Below are 17,353 nucleotides of genomic sequence, written 5' to 3'. Positions count from 1 at the left end.
GGAGAAGAAACTCTCCCCTTCTCAGGTGTTGTCCTTGAAGGGTTAACTTGCCCAGAACAGTGAAAGAAAAAGCTGCTTTTATGTGAACTTCTGCAGACTGTGAACTTCTGAGCCCCTCCCCTAACATGTATACAGTTCTGAAACTACCTGAACTTGGGGTTCAGGGGATTAATTGATTACAGCAAAAGCTATTCCCTCAGAACCTGGGTATAGCCAAATAAAATTGTTTCCTGCTATCTTCGGTGCCTTGCCTTGTCTGTCCCCTACAATAGTGACACTGGCTTTGAATCTATGATCTTCCTGCCTCAGCCTCCAGAGCTGCTGGAATTACAGGTATGTGCCACTGCACCCGACTTTTTGTGTGTGTGTGTGTGTGTGTGTGTGTGTGTGTGTGTGTAGGTGATAATTTCACTAGGTACCAAGTTCAAAGTTCATAAGATGGGAATGTAAGGAGACCAAGATTTCTCCTCCTCCCATGGTTCCCAAGCACCCAGTTTCCCTCCTAGGAGACTGTCAAAGTGGCCAGTTTCTTTATTACCTGGAGATAGTCTCTGCATGCCCAAGAAACTACATGTATATGTGTGACTTTCCTGTTGGTGTCTCTGTTAGTACTAGACACTGAAGAAGTCAGTCAAAGTATCATGATTATTTCTGCAGGTATTATTGAAAATTAGTGACCAAGGATAAGACTTGGCATTTTATATGTACACTAAAGTTACTGAAGCACTTCTACCCCAATCCAGGCTTCCTATGTTGTTAAAACCATTCCCAATCTTACCCTCTGACTTGGGAAGTTTGCCTTGCAACATTTTGAGAGTTGCCTGGAAACAATGGATAGATTCTCTTAATTTCAAGCCATTTATTCAAGCTCTTATGTTCCCAAAAGACCCATGGTCCCCAGCCTGTGGCACTGTGGGGACATGGTGGAGATGGGGCTCTGTGGAAGGAAATTAGGTCACAGGGGAGTGTGCCCTTGAAGGGGATATTTTGACCCCTTCCCCCTGTTTTTTTGCTTTCCAGCCCTCATGGGTGATTAACATCCCTAATCCTCTGCCTGTCACCACAGGCAGAAAGTTATAGGGTCAAGTGACCATGGATTGAAACCTCTGAAACCATGGCCCCAAATATTTACTTTTTTGAAGTTGTTTATCTTGAGTATCTCCCTGCAGCAACCAGAAGTTGACTAACATACCATCAAAAAATACAAAATAGTGAATGTTAAATTTCTCTATTAGGATCACTTTAAAGTAGAATATGTTGCATCTTGGTCCATAACACCAGTTCAAAAGGGAGGTTCATAATTGTTTCTAGGTCAATTTGGAGGAAGAGTGTGGGCAGGCAAAAGTACAAAATACTTTTGAGTTTACCTACTTCTCTTTTTTGCTGTAATTTAAAAATGATATTATATATGTAATTAATATATATTGCAGAAAAACTTGACAACATTTAGGGAAAAGGTAATTTTAATTACACCATCACACAATCATGATCCCAAATTGCATATTGTTATATTATATGGGAGCATGTAATAGGTATTATAAATATAATTAATTTACAAAAATCAGATAATACTATGAATACTGTTTCCACTCAGTATATATTCAATGCTTTCAAATAAATATTTATTCATAGCATTCTTTCCAATGGCTGCACATTAGTATCCACCTCTTTTAAGCTAGGCACCCAGATATCTTGTGTTTATGTATATTTTCCTGTTCTTCTGCAGACTCAGGGAATTTACTCGCAGTAGATTTGGAAAAGGATATCAAGTATCTGTGCAGTATTTTACAGAGAACATATTGAGTATATAATGGAAATGAGAGTGGTTTCATAGGGTAATGTGGAAAATATCAGGGCATAGCAGATAGAAAACAACTCAATGTGAATGGTTAATTATTATTGTAATGTCAATAATCATCATGTTTATATTTTAGATGGGGAAACTGTCTAGAAGAGGAAAAGTAATTGCTGAAGAACGTCAATATGGTAACTTCAGCTCATTTGACTTCAACTTCTGTACTTCTGGCACTACACCATATTGATTTTCCTTCCTGTGTGATGGGTCCTGATAATACCGCAGGTAGGTTTAGATCTTCCAGTTGCTTCCATCAAGTTGTTTTTTCATGGCTCGATTCCTCGGAGCCTCACAAGAAACTGTTTTGACATTGGGATGGTTGTCCTGTTGGAATTAACAGGAGCCTGAGCCTTAATACAGTTAAGGCATCAGGAGCCAAGAGTTTTCCTGCTTTTAGACTCTGCCACGTGGCTGGGCGGTTGCCGGGGAGACGCGGAGACACGAGCCACACCCGTAGGACTACATTTCCCAGAAGCCCGCGCGCCGCGCGCCATAGGACCGCGCGCCATAGGACCGCCCGCCGGCGCGCGCCCGGCTGTTCGGTACTTCGCCGCGTTCTCGGCCGCTTCCCTCTTCTCTCCCCCGCCCCCCGGCCTCCGCACCGACGCGGCCGTGGTAGGAGGCTTAGACGGAGCCCATTCACGCCGGAGCCCGGCCCGGAGTCGCAAAGACGTGGAAACATGGAGGCCTGAGCCGTGGTGCGCCACCCGTGCTGCGGCGGGACCGCGCTTCTCTGACGCCCTCTTGCAACCCGCCCTCTGTCCGTGGGTTTGGAAGCGGAGCTCCTGCAGACTGAGACAGGTGGGCTGTGGCGCCGCCCCCGGCAGCGCGGACCCCGACAGCTCGGCCCCCGCCTCTTGTCAGAGCGGGTTCCGGACACCTCTCCTTCCAGGCCCGTGTCGGGCGGTGAGTGGCAGCTCCGCCACCCCAGGGAGAAGGGACGTTCCTCTGCTGGAGGGGACTGGGCCACCCCCAGGGCTGTGCCGGCCTCGGGAGCGGGGCCTGGCTTCCGCCTCCCCAGCGGGCCCGAGGGGGTGTGTGAGGCGAGAGTGTGAGGGGCCTGGGTCCGTCTGGGCTGGGAATTGGGGACACCGCAGGGCAGCTCGATGCTTCCGGAGATGGGGTGATGTTGGCTGATAAATGGGCGTGTGATGGGCAGGGTGAGCAGTAGTGTGTGTGTGTGTGTGTGTGTGTGTGTGTGTGTGTGTGTGTTTGACATACATTTTTATTGAGATATAATAAAAATTCGCCCTTTAAAAATATAACTAAAGTACAGCTTGGTGGCTTTTGGCAGATTTCCATAGTTGTACAACCTTACCACTAATTCCAGGACATTTTTCTCACCCCCTAAGAAGCCCCAACCTATTAGCAGCCACTCATCTCTCCGCCCCCTCCACTATCAGTCTTTTCTGTCTCAGTGTATTTGTCTGAGAAGTTGTTGTTTTTATTTGTATCAGGGTTTGAACCCAAGACGCTTAACCACTAAGCCACAAACCCGACCCTTTTTATTATTTTTATTTTGAGATGGGGTCTCCCTAAGTTCCTTGGGGCCTCGCTAAATGCTGAGGCTGGCTTTGAGCCCGAGAACCTCCTGCCTCGGCCTCCCAAACTGTTGGTATTAGAGGCCAGGGGCACCGTGCCAGCAGCTTTATTTATTTATTTATTTATTTTTAAAGAGAGAGTGAGAGAGGGGAGAGAGAGAGAGAGAGAATTTTTAATATTTATTTTTTAGTTCTCGGCGGACACAACATCTTTGTTGGTATGTGGTGCTGAGGATCCAACCCGGGCCGCACTGCCAGGCCAGCGCGCTACCGCTTGAGCCACATCCCCAGCCCGCATTTTTTTTTTTTTTTAATATTTATTTTTCAGTTGTACTTGGACACAGTATCTTTGTTTTATTTATTTATTTTTATGTGGTGCTGAAGATCAAACCCAGGGCCTTGCACATACTAGGCGAGCACTCTACCGCTGAGCCACAACACCAGCATGATCAATTGTGTTTTAATTGAAGGGTGAAAAGGTAGGTGTTTGTTGAAAGGGGGCGGCAATAGTGGGATTTGAGGCTACTGGGGTGATAAAGCTAATCAAAGTGCTGCAAAGGGTGGTATAGTAATACGACTAGCATAGGAGCCCCGGAAAGATTGACTAGGGGCAGATGGAGTGGGAATCTTTGAAAGGGGATAGTGGAGATTGGTTAAAGGTCCTGTGGAGAGAAAGAGGTGGGCTGTAAGATATGAAAACAGGGGTGGAGACAGTGGAGAGGAGTGTAATTTTGCCTGAGAAACCCAGGTGCTTGGGCTCTGGAGAATTGTAGGTGGAAGGAAGAAATTCTATAGAAACAGGTGAATGGCTACTGAAGATGAAATTTAAGAATCTATGGATGGGCTTGGGGATGTGGCTCAAGCGGTAGCACGCTGGCCTGGCATGCGTGCGGCCCGGGTTGGATCCTCAGCACCACATACCAACAAAGATGTTGTGTCCGCGGAGAACTAAAAAATAAATATTAAAAAAAATTCTCTCTCACTCTCTCTCCTCTCTCACTCTCTTTAAAAAAAAAAAAAAAGAATCTATGGATTTCTAGAATGATTATCCTGCTTTGGAGTTTTTTTAATTTTAATTTTTAGTTTTTAATAGACCTTTATTTTTTTAATTTATATGTGGTGCTGAGAATCGAACTTAGTGCCTCACACATGATAGGAAAGTGCACTACCGCCCCAGCCCCTGCTTTGGAGTTTTTATCTTGGCTAATCCTCTTGGCAACTCAGAGATAGTCTGAGTAAGTATGAATATTCCCATTGTGCACTTGAAGAACCAATTTTTTAGAGGTGACTTGCTTATGCTTATAAGATTACTAAATAGGGCAAATTGAGTTGAGATTAAGGAATACTTGATAAAACTATCAATGGAAAGTGATAGGGAATTGAGGTCAGGCAATGTTAATATGATGGCAATTCAGCTATTAAGAAGTCTGTATTGTTATGATAGGTCAAGGTTTGTTTCAGTACCTCTTAAATAAAGAAAAGTTCAAATGGGTTGGAAGTATAGCTCAGTGGTACAGAACTTGCTGAGCATGTATGAGGCCCTGAAAAAAGAAAAATACAAAAAACAAACAGTGAAATAATGTATTACATTCCCATGTACCCATTCCCCAACTCCCACAGTGATTTACTCCTGCCAATTTAGTTTCAGCTATATTCCTATTCATTCCTATCCCCCAACTCCGAATTATTTTAAAGGGGATCTTAGGCATACCATCTCATCTGTAAATATTTCAGTATAAAATATTTATAGATCACACTCTCCTTTTAATATGCTCATAATATCCTTGTCATGCAAAATTTAATAATAAGTCTTAATATCATCTAAAAAGGTTCCTCCCCCGTCCCTGTACTTGGGGTTGAACCCAGAGGTATTCTAGCAGTGAATCATATCCACAGCCCTTTATATTTTTTGAGATAGGGTATTGCTAAGTTACCCAGGCTCTGGAACTTGTGATCCTTCTGCTTAGCCTCCCAAGTAACTGGGATTTCAGGTATATGCCAGTACACCCAGCAGGACTTTTTTTTTTTTTTTAAATGTGGTATCTATTTGATACAAGGGGGGAAAACAGTGCGAATACTTTTATGTTTGACTCTTAAGAATATAGTGTAACTGTCTCTTGATTTTTCCAGTAGATCCTGCTGTCCTAACTGTTCCATTTAAAAAAAATAAAGTAGCTCATTCAGTGCAAAAAAGTTTGAAGACACATTTGCTAGCTCCCCGATGCCCTGCCCATTTTTTTTCTTTCTTTTTTTTTTTCTGGTACTGGGAATTGAACCCAGATGTGTTTTACCACTGAACTACTATCCCAGACCTTTTTTAAATTTTTTATTTTGAGGCAGGGTCTTGCTGAGTTGCTGAGTCTGACCTTAAGTCTGTGATCCACCTGCCTCAGCCTCCCAAGTCACTAGGATTACAGGTGTTGCTGGCTTTTTACTGAATAGAATTTTGTGATGGCTGGAGAGAGATAGAAGTGAAATATATTGCAGTATGCACAACTAACTCTTATTGTGCTCTAAATATTTGGGCAATTTGATTATGCTTTGATAATTTTATATATTGTGAAAAGTCATTTGCTGTGGGTTTAATAGTTTTCTATGGCTGATAATGTATCACCACACATTTAGTGCTTGAAATAACACAGATGTATTATTTTATACATCTATAGAAGTCCAAAATGAGTCTCAGTGGGTTAAAATCAGTGTGTCAACAAGACTTTGTTCCTTTCTGGAAGTTTCTAGGGGAGAATTCATTTCCTTGCCTCATCCGGCTTCTAGAGGCTGTCACTTTCCTTGGTTTATGTCCCCCTGTCTTTCTCCATCTTCTAAGACACCAGTGATGCATCTTTCTGATCATTTTTCTGTCAACACTTGTCTGACGACAGCTGGGGAAAATTTTCTGCTTTTAAGGACCTAGGTGATGGGATTAGACCTATTTGGATACTCCAGGATAATCTTCCCATGTAAAAATCCTCTTATTTAATCACACCTGAAAGGTCCCTTTGCAGGTAACAATCATAGGTTCCATAGATTAAGAAGTTGACAACTTTGGATTTGTTTTTCTGCCTATCACAATGTGTTTTGGAATAGTTTGCTGAGGCTTAAGAAAGTAGGAGGTTTTCTTTGCTTCTGCAAATGCAACAAGAATGCCATCTTTCACATATGATAGTGGATAATGGTTAGAGCTAGAGAGGACTGTTGCCTTTTAATTTTATGTCATGCTGAGAATGAAACCCAGGGTCTCATACATGCTAGGCAAGTGCTCCCCCACTAAGCCACAACCACAGCCCTGAACATATGGTTTTAATAGGGCATATTCATTGCTTGGAAGGTATTTACAGAATTGTCTTTTAGCATCACACTACAGACTGATCACTAACAATTGAGGGTTAGGTGGAAGTTCCTCATTACATAGCTAAATGGTTTCTGAAATGTGGAAATTTCTTTTTGTACTTGAATTGAGGTCTGAAAAATGCTATTGGAAATGTACTTTGATTTTGGAGAATGTATTTGCTGTATATTTGTGTGGGAATGGAGACCTCATTCTTGTTTTTATTTTTTATTTCTGGTACCATGGAGGGAATCCAGGGGCATTTGACCACTGAACCACATCCCTAGTCCTTTTTAATATTTTTATTTAGAGGCAGAGTTTCACTGAGTTGCTAAAGCTGGCTTTGAACTTGGGTCCTCTTGCTTTAGCCTCTTGAGCTGCTGAGATTATAGGTGTATGCCATTGTGCCTGGCTTCTTGTTATTTATTTAATACAGAGACTGAACCAGGGGGTGTTTAGCCACGGAGCCATATCCCAGCCATATCTATTTTTGAGAATAGATTGTTTACAGCCTCGATAAATTGCAGAGGCTGACTTCAAACCTGCCGTCCTCCTGCCTCAGCTTTCCAAGCTGCTGGGATTATAGGCATGTGCCTATAATTTTTTTTTCTTTTAAATATTTTTAGTTGTAGATGGACACAATATCTTTAATTAATTAATTTATTTTTATGGTGCCAAGGATTGAACCCAGTTCCTCACATGTGCTAGGCAAGTGCTCTACCATTAAGCCATAAACCCAGCCCCTCTTGTTTTAGACAGCATAGGAAGTATATAAAATAACTTAATGTTACTTATGATTCAAGCAGTGTTGGTTGTTCTTGAAATGACTTCAAGAGGTTTTATACATAAGCAATGTGGTCTTCTGATTTTAGTTTGAATTCATTAAGAATTACTATCAAGTCTGCAGCAAAAACTCATTTACACACACTTTATTATTATTATTATTTTTTTTTTCCACACACCTTGCAGTTTACAGGGGTTGTAAAATTTGTTAGGCTAAGCCTTTTTTGCTCCATAGGTTTTTTCACCACCATCGATTGTTACACATCTTAGCAGGTTCTGCTTTAGATTCTCCTGAGTTAATATTTTTAAAATTAGTTTTGAAAATATTCATGGTTGTAATCATTCCATATGGACTGTAACTTGAGTAACTTTTCACTGAAGGATTCAGATATTAAAGATGTTTGTTTTCTCTGGACACATTTCTTTGGATGCTGTAATCTAAGACAATTTAACTCACTATTGATAAATGTCTTTGTTTACTTGATTAACAAATTAGCCATTTGGAAATGTGCTTTGGCTGTAGCCTCATAGTAATTTTTTATTTTTGGGAAGACATTCTGTTGTGATGATTTACCTTGTGTTACATTTTCCCATTCTCCTGGTCATTGCTCTCATGTGTTGGGGGTGAGTGGTGTGGTTGGGCAACTCAGGATATTGTGACAGATGCTTAGTTGGCTAATGTTTCCTATGTAGTATTCGTTAGCACAGCTATGGTGCTGGATGTCTAATTAGATTAAGAAAGCTATACTTAACTGTAAATTGAACGTATGGCATCAGAATTTACTTTTTTGTGTGTTGACATGATTATACTCACTAATAAAAAATAATCATAGTATGGCAATATGCATTACACTTGAAATACTGTTGAGTTGTTGTTATTACAGTTATTTTTGCTGTACTGGGGATTGAACCCAGGCCTTGCACATACTAAGCAAGTGCTCCACCACTATACCCTGAGCACCTTTCTAAAATTTTGAGACAAGGGTCTTGCCAAATTGCCAAGACTGGCCTCAAACTTTCAATTCTTCTGCCTTGACCTCCTGAATGCTGGGATTATAGGCATGTACCACCATGCCTGGCTAATATTGCTGAGTTGTAACTTGTCATGGAGAAGTGTGGTCTGCTGAGTAGTGGTATAAAGAGCTGAGGATGCCACACATAGTCTCTGTAACAACTCCTCATCTCTGCTGTCACATCAGAAATACAGCTACAGACAGTATGTAAACAAAGGAGCATGGTTGTGTTATATGACTTTCTAGATGGACACTGAAATTTTAATCTCATATAATTTCTACATGTCACAAAATATTATTTGTTCCCCCCCCCCACCTCAGCCATTTAAAAATATAAAAATCAGTCTTTGGGCAGCAGGCTCGATTTGGTCCTTGGGTCATCATTTGCTGACCCATGATCTAGGCAGTGAGAATAACAGTACCACCTCCTGGATTGAGGTGAAGGATGGATCAGTCGGTGTGTGAGAGACACTGGGAGTAGTCCCTGGGGGACATAGTAGGTGCTACATAATGTTTTTTATTATTACTGTTGGTGTTTTTATTATTCTCTCTAAGGATATTACTTTTAGGTTTTGATGTCTTAAAATCTTGTTATAGTTCTATGATTCCGTTTTTCAGTTTGTTTTGGCTTCTGTATTTCATGTTGGAGGCTTTCATTACAAATTAATGATTTTGCCTGTCTTTTCTTGAGATTGAGATGCGCGCCCCCAGCCCCCAGCCCCGCCTCCCATATTGGTTGGAAGCTTTTTGTGTAAGTAGATTTTGTTGAGTGGTGGGCATGCCATAAGTTGGTAAGGAGTGTTTTAAGTATGGGAGGGAGGAATCCTAAATGTCCTTGGGACCCATTCAGTTTCTCTTGAGAAGAATCCTCCAATCTCTTGCTTCAGAGCATGGGAAACCCACTGGGTAACTGTGTAGCCAATTGAGGTTATCTTCATTCTTGTAGTTTCATCCTCCACCTCATTACCTTCCCAACCTTGGCTCTGGAGTTCCAGATTCTTCTAGCCAGCTTCGTTCAGAAAGCGCACTTAACAGCTCCTCCTGGGGATGGGGACACGGCCCCCCTGCACCTTGCCTCTTTTCTCTGGTGCTTTGACTTGCTCTGTAGCCTTCTCAGGATTCCACATAGTGATCTACTTGCTTGTTACTGTCCCTCTTTGCAAGCACTTAGGTTGGGGCCTCTTCAACTTTGTGGGTTTGGTTACACTCTTCTGTCACCTTTCCATCTTCCACACCTCCCCTGACTACATATATATGTTTTTTCTTTTCAGTGCTGAATATTGAACCTAGGACCTTAGGCATGCTAAGCAAGCACTCTGCCCCTGAGCTAAATACCTAGGCCCTGATCTTATTTTTGTGGCATGTCTTTTAATTTTCACTGTTCTCATTTACTGGTGTGGCATACCCAACTGTACTTATTATAGCACTTAAAACATAGCAGCCTTTCAAAGAGTATTCTATTACTTGATGAACTTAGGATGCCTGTGGCATTCAACACGTCCTGTGGCTAGTGACCATTGGCCATTACTTTGGTTTCCTATTTCAACTTAGAGATTTCTCCTTAACTCTTTAAATTCCAAGTTTTCAATTCTGTGAACATAATATTCAAATATTATTTCAAAGTTATAAATGGTATATTGGTTGCTCCATTTAAGTTTGTTTGTTTGTTTGTTTGTTTAGTACCAGGGAGTGAACTCAGCCACTGGACCACTGAGCCATACCCCCAGCCCTATTTTGTATTTCCTAGAGACAGGGTCTCACTGAGTTGCTTAGTGCCTCGCCATTGCTGAGGCTGCCTTTGAACTTGCAATTCTCTGGTCTCAGCCTCCTGAGTCACTGGGATTACAAGTATGTACCACTGCGCCTGGCTCCATTTAAGTTTTTATAGGTGTTCCATATCTGGGACCTTGGGACAAAATGGGTTAAAGTCTTTTGAGCATAAATTAGGCATATACATATTTGTTTCTTATTTAGGAGACAGGAAAATTGTTTTGGGATATTTTGGAATATTTGATGGTTTCTTTATGGAGCAAATATAGCTTTTGATTTATGTTTTCTCAAACTAGAATGGGACAAAGTGCACTATGGTGTTGTTTACTTATTGTGAAGATGTTAGGACAGAATTTGGCCATTATGGATTTTCATATTCACTAATGTTTATTTCCCATTAAGGCATATTGGGTTAGGAGATAGTGAATTGCTACACAAAAAAGAAGAGATTTAATTTTATATTTATAGTAAATACTTCACAAATTATATACAACACATTGAGCATACCATCTCTTGCTTCACTGTATAGTTTTGGCCCATGATGGTAAAATTGACTTGGGAAAGTAACTGATCTAAGAAGTTTGATAAGGGTTAGACAGCCAGACAAGGCATATAGGAAGGGTAGTTAAATTCTAAATGAGTAGTGAAGTGAGTGCTCTAGGATTACAGAGGGAAAAAGAGGATCATGCTGTGAGGAAGTGAGCAGGTTTGAAGGTGTGTGGAACAGGTGCAGGGCTGTTGAAAGACACACCTGAGTGGCAGGAGGAGAGGTGTGGATGAACACCATAGACACTAAGACAACTTTACCTTTGTTATGACACTTATTTGCAAATTAAGGTTTACAGAGCGCTTGTATCAAAAATCACTTTTTTTTAAAAATGGAAATGCCTATGCCTTACCTTGCCATTATGAATTTTGGCACCAAGAATTTGTAATTTTAACCACATGCTCCTCAGTTATTTCTGCACATATCTAAGTTTTAGTACCACAGGTTTGGAGAGTAGTTGTCTATATGTGAGATTATAGAATGTCAGTATTTAGTCTTTCTAGTAATGAAGAATTTATTAATTGAATGTTTTTGAGCTGGTTAATGAAATGATGAAAGTAGTGATTTTGCTAGTATTAAAAATAAATTATATTTGATCATTTATTTGACTATGCTTTCTCTGTGCCAGGTCCTTTATTAAGTACTTGCATACATCATTTTGCTTGATTCTCAGAAAATCTTATGAGCCCTAAGTATGGATGTTTGTTTTTTTTTTTGTTATACTATGGGATTTTATAAGTGTTAAAATGGATATTCAAACTTGAGCTATATAGATTTAGCGTGGTCTATCTCATACTAAAACCTTTGGGCTCACTTGCTATGCTGGACTGAATTTTCTGTTTTATAAGAATTAATTTAGTGGTGGAATGTAGAAAGTGAGTTAAAAATTGAGAGATTGGAAGCAAAGAAATCAGGATACTGTTGCACTAAATCATGTGAGATTATAGAAACACATTGAGCATACCATCTCTTGCTGGCATGGGCTACATGGAGGTAGTAGATTATAAAGGAAGAGCTGGATTTAGCCATCTCTTCATAAAAATCAACTCAAAATAGATTGAAGATCTAGAAGTTAGATCAGAAACTATGCAACTCCTAGAGGAAGACATAGGGTCAACACTCTAGTATATAGGCACAGGCCGTAGCTTTCTCAGTTGTACATGTTGTAGAAGAACCTATAGGACTTGATGATGTCATTGGAGAGTTAGCCTAGTAAAGTGGTAAAGACCAAGGACTCTGGAATTAGATTGCTTGGGTTCAAATCCTGGCTTGGCCATCATCCCAGGATCTCTGGGACTCTGGTCAAATTACTTATGTCCTCTGTGCTTTAGTTTCCTCATTTCTAAATTGAGATAATAGTACCCACCTCTTAGGATTGATCCAAGGACTAAATGAGTCAATAATTGTAAAGCACTAAACTAGTTTCTGGCATATAGACTAGAAATAAGAAATGTAAACAAATTGATTAAACAAAAGTGCCATTACACATACTGTTCCCTTTGTCTCAGATTTTCTATATTCCCGTGGCTGCTTTATTTTTCTCTTTCCACATTTTTTATTGGTGCATTATAGTTGTACCATAATGATGGAATTTGTTGTTATATATATGTACATGCACACAATATAACAATATACTTTGGCCAATATGACTCCCCAGCCCTCCCCCCCCCTCCTGTCCCCTGATCCCTTTCCTCTACTGATCTCCCTTTGATTTTTAGTCCCCTATCTTTCTTTTCCTTTTTCTTCTGTAGCATCCACGTAGGAGAGACAACATGTGACCCTTTCTTTATGGATGATGATTAAAACTCCATGGTGTATGTATTCATTTATCCATTAATGGATACCTAGGTTGGTTACATAGTTTAGCTATTGTGAATTGTGCTGCCATAAACATGGGTATGCATGTGCCACTGTAGTATGATGACTTTAATTCTTCAGGATAAATACCAAGGACTCTTACAGATGGGTCATATAGTGGCTCCATTCCTGGTCTTTTGAGGAACCTCCATACTGATCTCCATAATGGTTGTACTAATTTTATAGTCCTACCAAGAGTGTAAAAGAGTTCCTTTTTCTTCACATCCTCTCATTATTCATTATTATTTCTATTCTTTTTTTATTATTGTGTCTTGATGACTGATAATCTGACTGGTGAGGTAAAATCTCATTGTAGTTTTTTATTTTTTAATTTTTTAGTTTTCGGCAGACACAACATCTTTGTTTGTATGTGGTGCTGAGGATCGAACCCGGGCCGCATGCATGCCAGGCGAGCGAGCTACCACTTGAGCCACATCCCCAGCCCTCATTGTAGTTTTGATTTGCATTTCCCTAATTGCTAGTGATGTTGAACATTTTTTACATGTATTTATTGACTAATTGTATTTCTTCTTTTGGGAAGTGTCTGTTAATTCATTTGTCCATTTATTATTTGGGTTTTTTTGGTATTAAGTTTTTTTTTGAGCTCTCTATGTATTCTGGATATTAATCCTCTGTAAAAAGAGTAGTTAGCAAAGATTTTCTCCCATTTTGTATGTTCTCTCTTCACATTCCTGATTGTTTCCTTTGCTGCGCAGAGGCTTTTTAACTTGATGCCATCCCATTTATTAACTCTCAGCATTATTTCCTAAACTTTAGAGGTCCTGTTGAAAAAAGTTGTTGCCAATTAGAATATATGATTCCACCACGCGGCCTGCGCAATGGTTTCATTAATGAGGTTCTAGGCATAAACTTAGTTAGATGAGATCAAAATAAAACAAACAGACTCAGTTACCTTATTACCTTATTTATATTGCCAGGTCCGAGATGGCTCCCCTTTCTGGTTCCCTCCTCTAACCGCCCAGCAGGGCAGCAAGGATTACTCAGGGCTAGCAGGAGAGAGAGTGAACACGCCGGGGAGTAGCCTTTTATTGGGGAACAAGAGATTCAGGGGAGAATTCCATCCAATGAAGGTTGAGGGGGGGCTGCACTCCAAGGTCAGGGTCAGTGATTGGGCCCCCAGGGTCAGTGGTCAGGCACACCCCCACACGGATGGGCTCTCTCATCAGGAAAGGGCCGGGAAAGCTCCGACACAGCCAGAGCGCCTCAGACCCCTAACGGGAGCCACCCAATCACGTGTCAGAATGGCTTCCCACATATGATTACCTCCAACATTAGTCCCAAGCACAAAATGTAAATTATGATCTTCCTTGTTCCTGTTGTATGTTGCTTTCTCAATCTATTCAGTTATTGCTTCTTTGGTAAACTTTGAAAATTTAAGAGATTTTAAACATTGTCTGAACCTATGCTACTTACCTAAAAGGAGTCTGGCTGTACTTTTAAATACCTCCCTCAAAACTCCATTTACAAACAGTAAAAATATACCTCACTAGCATATGAGTATTTTACCATGGGCTCCATCTGTTTCCTCTGACACAGACTTTCCCACTGAACCTCAGAAGTAGATCCCCAAAAAAACCAAAAAACAAACAAAAAAAAAAAAAAAGAAAAAGAAAAAGTTGTTGCCAGTGCCTATATGCTTGGAGTGGTAACCCTGTGTTTTCTTCTAGAAATTGCATAGTTTATGGGTCTAACTCCTAGGTCTTTGATCCATTTTGAGTTGGTTTTTGTGTGGAGTGAGAGATAAGGATCTAGTTTCATTCTTCTACATACGAGAACCAAATTTCCCTGCACCATTTGTTAAAAATGTTGTGTTTTTTTTCAATGCATAGTTTTGGCACTTTTGTCAAGGATCAGATGACTGTATAGGTGTGGGTTTGTCTCTGTGTCTTCTATTCCCTACCGTTGGTCTATGTGTCTGTTTTTATGCCAGAATCATACAGTTTTCTGTTACCATAGCTCTGAAGTATAATTTGAAGTCAGGTACTGTGATGTCCCCAGCATTGCTTTTTTGGCTTAGAATTGCTTTGGCTATTCTGGGTCTTCTATTCTTCCAAATGAATTTTATGACTGTTTGTTCTAGTTTTGTGAAGAATGTCATTGGTATTTTGATGGGGATCTATTGCTTTTTTTGGGGTTGGGAGGAGGTACCAGGGATTGAACCTGGGGATACTTAACCAACTGAACCACATCTCCATCCCTTTTGATTTTTAAATTTTGAGACAAGGTTAAGTGTGACTGAGTTACTGAGGCAGGCTTTGAACTTGAAATCTTGCTGCCTTAGCCTCCTGAGCTGCTGGGATTATAGGTGTTGTCCACTATGCCCAGTGATCCATATCTCCTTGTATATAAACAACTTCATTGCAGCACTTAACCATATTATATTTTAGTAATTTATTGGCATATTGTTTTTCCCATTAGGATTTTAGTTTATTAATGGCAGAAGCCCAGTTTTATTCATTGTTGTGTTTTTAGTAATCATCCTAACACCTAGAATTTATAGTACATATGTGATAGGTATTTGTGGAAGAGCACTTGGTTTTGTGAGATTACATGAACCAAGAATGCTGATAACATTGATAGACGTAGTGACTTTTCAAATGGTTTTGTATTTTGGGGGACAAAAGATAAAGTCTATTTTAAGATTTAATATGATATAATGACATCAAATTTTAATATCAAGCAAGATTTATGGTTGAGTTTTGACTAAGAAGTGAAGATTGAACAAATAGTAGTAGGATCACTCATATAACACAAGCCAGGAGTACATTCATATTCATCCTGAAGGATAAGAAAGCATATTCCACTTAACTATTGCTTTTTAACTTTATAACATGTTTATTGTTGGAAAAAAATCAAGCAGTACTGGACATAAAGTGAAGGCCCCTCCCCCAGGTTGCAGCCCCATTTTTCAGAGGTAAGTGGTCTTGAAATGTTGCTTATGCCTTCTGTGAGCGATCTATAAGCATCCTATATGAACTTCATGTTTATCAACTCACAGTGGATCAAGGACCACTTTGAGTAGACCAGAGACCCTGTGCCTACTATAAGAAAAAGTAGGCTCAAATCTCCATCATGTTGGCTTGGGAACTGAATTCCTCAAAAAACAAACAAACAAACAAACAAAAAAACTCCTAAAGTGCAAGAAGTAAAATCATAAATCAATAAATGAAATGGTTTCAAACTAAAAAGCTTCTTCATAACAAATGAAACAATCAAGAATGTGAAGAGAGAGCCTACAGAATGAGAGAAAATCTTTGCCACCTGTACCTCAGATAGAGCATTAATCTCTAGGATATATAAAGAACTCAAAAAACTTAACAGCAAAAACCAAATAACCCAATCAATAAATGGGCTAAGGAACTGAACAGACACTTCACAGAAGAAGAAATGTAATTGATCAACAAACATGAAAAAATGTTCAGCAATTAGAGAAACGCAAATCAAAACTAAGATTTCATCTCACTCCAGTCAGAATGGCAATTATCAAGAATATAAGCAACAATAAATGTTGGAGAGGATGTGGGGGAAAATGTAGACTCGTATATTGCTTGTGGGACAGCAAATTGGTGTAGCATTCTGAAAAGCAGTATGGAGATTCCTTAGAAAACTTGGAATGGAACCACCAGCTATCCCTCTCTTCAGTCTATACCCAAAGGACTTAAAATCAGCACACTAGAGTGATGTAGCCACATCAATGTTTATAGCAGCTCAATTCACAATAGCTAAACTATGGAACCAACCTGGATGCCCTTCAGTAGATGAATGAATAAAGAAACTGTGGTATATATACACAATGGAATATTACTCAGCATTAAAGGAATAAAATTATGGCATTTGCTAGTAAATGGATGGAACTAGAGAATATCATGCTAAGTGAAGTAAGCCAATCCCAGCCAAATGTTTTCTTTGATAAGTGGATGATCAAAGTGGTGGGTGTGGTGGTGCAAGCCTGTAATCTCAGCACCTGCGTGGGGGGTGCTGAGACAGGCAGATTGCAAGTTCAAAGCCAGTCTCAGCAAAAATGAGGCACTAACCAACTCAGTGTGACCATGTCTCTAAATAAAATACGAAATAGAGCTGGGGATGTGGTTCAGTGGTCGAGTGCTCCGAGTTCAATCACTGGTACCCTAAAAACAAACAAACAAAAAAACATAGTGGGGGGTAAGGGAAGAATGAAGGAACTTTGGATTGTGCAGAAGGGAGTGAGAAGAGGGGTGGGGTTGTGGGGATTGGAAGGACTATAGAATGAGACTGACATTATTACCCAATATACATGTATGATTACACTACCATTGTGACTCTGCACCACGTACAGCCAGAGGAATGAGAACTTGTGCTCCATTTGTGTACAGTGTGTCAAAATGCATTCTACTGTCATGAATTACTAATTAGAACAAATTAAGAATTTAAAAATAATTCAAGGAATAATAAATGTTGGCAAGGATATGGGGAAAAAGGCACACTTGTACATTTCTGGTGGGACTGCAAATTGGTGCAACCACTATGGAAAGCAGTATGGAGATTCCTCAGAAAACTTGGAATGGAACCACCATCTTACTCAGTTATTCTACCCCTTAGCATACCCAAAGGAGTTAAACTTAGTATACTGCAGTTACGCAGCCACATCAATGTTTATAG

At 40.0% G+C, this 17,353-nt stretch overlaps 1 protein-coding gene across 2 annotated transcripts in view; it reads left to right on the top strand.

The window, feature by feature from the left end:
* The first annotated feature begins 2,350 nt into the window (after window positions 1–2,350).
* The window catches only part of DYM (dymeclin), a 358,107-nt gene continuing 343,104 nt past the window's right edge, over window positions 2,351–17,353 (top strand). For both annotated transcript variants that reach the window (XM_081262969.1, XM_081262968.1), the window contains exon 1: window positions 2,351–2,656. The gene's annotated coding sequence lies outside the window, so the exon portion shown is untranslated. The remainder of the gene's footprint in view (window positions 2,657–17,353) is intronic.

The sequence above is a fragment of the Spermophilus citellus genome, assembly GCF_964194105.1.
Source record: "Spermophilus citellus genome assembly, chromosome: 12".
NCBI lineage: Eukaryota > Metazoa > Chordata > Mammalia > Rodentia > Sciuridae > Spermophilus > Spermophilus citellus.
Note: the sequence above shows the minus strand (reverse complement) of the source record. Positions and strands in the feature narration are given on the sequence as shown.